We start from the raw sequence: 4,861 nt of genomic DNA, 5'->3' as shown, positions 1-4,861 counted from the left end.
ATTTGCTACAAGATAGAATTGTTTTTGATACCTAGGCATATCATATTTTTGTTGCTAAATAGCCAAAACAACGTAAGTGATGAAAATCGAGGTTCGAGGAAGCGTTCAACTGACAGGCAAGAAATTATCCAATTCTACTATAAATGTAGATGTAAGTACTCTAAACAATTACAAAACGAAATTCCAAAATCCGATCCAAATCGGTCTGATAGTTTTGGTATGAGACAATTTGTTACTAAATTTCAGCGCCAAATGTCGTTATTTTTTTACGTCAGTGCTGGGGTTAAAGTTAGGCGCAAATTGGCGCTGATTTTTTTACACATACTTGGGACCCCTTAACTATCATATAGAATCGTTATAATATCAATTTTCTTTTTTAAATAATTTTTGGAGCGATTTTAAAAGTTCGAAAAATTTTAACTTAATAAACAAATACTTTCGTGAAGCGTTTTTGCAGATTGGAAAATATACCAAAGTACTAAAAAACAGTTCTCGGAAAGACGCTTAACTTGAAAAAAAGAACGTTCAAATCGGTCGTATAAGTTCCGAGATATCGAGTGTCAAAGTCAATAAGCGTTAGCTGCAAAACTATACATAATGTAACAACAAAAATTGAATTTGGTAGGTTTATTATGAACTTTTCGTATGTGCTTTTATAAATATTATCGCACGTGTGCTTTTTATATGAAAATTCAATGAATATCGCCAAGCCGACCATTTGTGTCGCAAAACCGGGGGGGAGGGGATGATAAATTGTAATCGCGCATTCAAAAAGAGCGTGCCCTCTTCGGCGCTCAATATCTCGGGTTCTACGTCTCCGATTTTGATGATTTTTTTAAATCAATATAGCAAAATAAGAGGAATTCAATGATCAAGATTTCATTAAAATATTATAAAGCCTTATCAACCTATTACGACTACTTAAAATTTCACACATTTCATTGTTGTTGTATATTCATGTACTTAAATAATAGATATTAGTTTTAGTAATTACTTGGTAATAATGTTTAAAATCTTGAAATTTTTATTTAATATGTAATTTATTTATTGTATACATATAATATAGAAAAAAATGCAGGTACAAATAATTATTTGATATTTATAAAACGTATCATCGCATTATTAAAGTATTCCACTTTTTTATAGCATAGTTGCTGTTTTCGCTATAAAAAAATTCTTCCTTTAGTAAATAATTAAATATGGTGACGGCCCATTAGATTATTTCGGAAACTACTTCGATTTGAATTTTGAAAATTTGGGACCTGGTGGTTTTGGAGGTTTTATTTAAAGAGAGTTTAAATAAAATAATGCCATTGTCGTAGTACTTCCGGTTATACCGGTAGTCGCCACCTATTTGCTTATTATAAATGGAACATACTGTATATTTTTGCATATTTGGATTCTACGCGTAATTTTAGGGGAATTTTATAAAGCTTCCCTATATCTACCTCTAATGGTCTAATGGACTTCGATCTATTTCAATTTCATATTGTCGAATTTGATTGACCGAACCGCCAAAACTTGTTTTTTCTAAATGAGACACCCTGTATATTTAATCAAAATCTGTTGTAGAAATTTACTCCATATCTATCAATATTACACCTCCCTATACCTATCTTTTAATTTTTCTGTTTTTGTGTTAAATAAAATGATCCAATTTCTTGCGAGGATGGTTATGAAATTGCTAGCCATAGAAAGCGAGATATTGAACGCCGAAGCGCACGCGCTCTCATTGATCGCGCGATTTCAAGTTAAGCCTCTTTCTGAGAACTATTTTTTAATACTTTGGTATATATTCCAACCCGCAAAACCGCTTCACGAAAGTAATTGTTTATAAAGTCAAAATTTATCGAATTTTTAAAATCGTCCAAAAATTATAAAAAAAAAGAAAATTAATATTATAATGATTCTATATGATAGTTAAATGGTCTAAATATGTGTAAAAAAATCAGCGCCAATTAAATTGCCTAACTTTAACTCCAGCACTAACGCAAAAAAATAGCGACATTTCGCGCTGAAATTTACTTAGTAACAAATTGTCTCATACCAAAACTATCAGACCGATTTGGATCGGGTTTTGGGATTTCAGACAGACAGAAAAGTTTGGACTCACTCTGCGTCTGGGAGTTGATGTCTGCCGCCTGCGTCTGCCGGCAGCTTCTTCGGGTCGGTAGTCCACCGCGTTCCGGATCAGCGAGTTCGAAAAGCTTTCTCGCGCTGTCTGATCTCTTTCTAGCATACGTCGACGTGCGTCTTCCATGTCAGCGTGCCATTCAAGGTTATCCCTAGATACTTGACGGTGGTCGCCCACTGGATGTCTTCCCCGTTGAGCCTCACGTGTGCGCTCGGTACCTACCTGCGCTTTCTTTCGGGTTGATCGCCACTTTCCACCTGTTCCAGTTGGCTGACGGCTCTCTGGGTTCAGAGAACGGGTCGAAGTGGTGGTGTCATCGGCGTAAAGGCACACGGTCGTGCGCTCTGTCCTGGGCACGAGGGTTTGTTCAGGTTTTACGCGCGAGTTTCGACCTTTATTCGTCGCCACGGGACGTCTTCGAAGGATATTTTTTACTTTTTAACGCCGAAATTTGCTTTTTAAAAGGGTTCTGCACCTTGCATCTCTCTCGCGAATCCCCAATATTTTCGTAAAGCCGGGATTATTTCGCACAAAACGCTATTTTCGCGGCGTCATATTTTCCTTTATGGATACGACCGGCACCTGTGCTTTCTTCCAAGAGGGAGCCGGAACTTTTCTCTTTGCGTATGAGCCGCTTCCGCGACCCGGCGACGTCCCCTTTCCACTTCCGGGACGCTTTTCCGGTGCCGCGTCGCACCGTTGTCTCTTATCTATATCGCCCTCAACTTTTATTTGGTCAAATATAACAAAATTTAAGACGAGATTAAGAATATTTTGATACAAACTGTCACCGCGATAGAAACGTCAGAATTATCAAAACTGAATTTTCCGATTCCTACGTTCCCCGCGGCGGCAGTACGGCGATGGGCTATTATTTTTATGTTTTATTCCATTCCGAGTCCTTCGCGGGCGATTTTACGGCAGAAAAATGTAATTTTTAACGTTACGAAAATTTTTGTTTAATTCGGCTAAAAACGGGAATTCAAATACCGATTCTGTAAAAATTGACAAACAATATAGTGTTTATACATAGCACTTCATGATGATATTGTTACCACCCCACTGCTCCATTTTAGGATCAGATTACTACTATTATGATGAATGATTATCAGGACAGTGATACTATTGCTAACTTTGCGTGACTATTTATATGAGCAAAACTGTGAAGCTTATAGTGAGGGAATAAGTTTAAGAAAGAAAGCACAAGATTTGGTTTCATTACCTTGGTTAGCAATTTTTTTTTCGAATGACAGTACGTTTGCAGAAATCTGAGATGCTTAACATCTTTGTCTACAGATAAAGACGCAATGTTCAAGGTACATAGATATATATATATATATTGTGAAATTCACAAATTGTTAACAATAGAAGAAAGAGCAGAAACTCAATATCTACAGGAAATAATAAGATAGAATAACAAAAAAATTCAATGTTCAAAGGAAATTGTATAATTGAAATTAAATGATAGCAAAATACTAAATATAACACAATAAATCATTGAATAATAATAATAAACAAGTAAATACCTCTAAATTTTTAAAAGTAAAGCAGAGTAGAAAATGTAAAAATGAAATTTAATATGGAAAACTCATAGAACTAGCCAGTTTGTTATAAATAACAAGATATGAATCAAAAACTTGTAAATTAAAAATACTGAATATCAATAAATTAACACAAATGATACATAAAAAGTTAGCTAATTTAACATACATGCATTGTATAAACACAGAAGATGAGAATAGTAATTTATTTAAATTAATTTCAACAAATACAAATATAAATGTAGGACAGATCGATAAATTTAGTAACGATTATAGTCAGAACTACTTATAGAATAAAAATAAAGGCATAAAAAATAAGAATATGTTAAATTAACTACACTTGCAACAGTACAGTATTGGAAAGCACGTATAAGATCATGAAAATTGTAAAAAAACCAACGGAAGTGACATTACTCAGAATAATATTGAAAAAAAGTAGAATTTTAAGCAGTATAATGTTATAAAACCAGTATATTTACATGAAATGAATAAAAAGACAGTCCCTAGACTATATTACAATACACCAATACTGGTAAAAACAATTTTATGTTAAAATAAGCCGATGAGTTTGACAGTGCTACGATACATGCAAGTTCATAGGACTTAATTAGAATAAATAAATTATCCAGGACTATAAAAACATGCATACAACATGCATTAAAGGATAGAGAGTTGATTTAGATACATAAATTGTAGTTTGAATAGGTAATAATGCTTAAAATTGTAAAATATAGGTAATGAGACATTGAGGTTAAGCTTTGATCGTAATATGATGAAAGGGATATCAATAGAAAGCTGAGAGTACGAGAAATCACAATATGTAAGTAGTTTCGAGATTAAGCCAAGCATAATTCCAAAATTTGCAATTTTATTTTTATAATTTTGAGGCATAATTTATTTCCATAACAACCACTGGAAAATAGCTATTAATATAGGAACCAGACGTCAAAATTAGGCAGTATGTCCATAATCTCCGTAGAGAGCACATGTATAACCTAAAACATTTAAAATAAGTAAAATTTGATAAAATTTAGAAGAAATACATACTCAAAGTTATATAAAGTAAATATCAATATAAGATTTGACATTTGACAGTAAAACAGACAGACCAACCTAGTATCATAATACGTTTAAAGTAACCACAATACAAAATTAGTGAAATTGTAAAATCAGTGTTTGGTATAAG

This window comes from Anoplophora glabripennis, unplaced genomic scaffold (genome assembly GCF_000390285.2).
Source record: "Anoplophora glabripennis isolate ALB-LARVAE unplaced genomic scaffold, Agla_2.0 scaffold2253, whole genome shotgun sequence".
In the NCBI taxonomy this organism is placed as follows: domain Eukaryota; kingdom Metazoa; phylum Arthropoda; class Insecta; order Coleoptera; family Cerambycidae; genus Anoplophora; species Anoplophora glabripennis.
The sequence above is the reverse complement of the archived record's forward strand: the minus strand, read 5'-3'. Positions refer to the sequence as shown.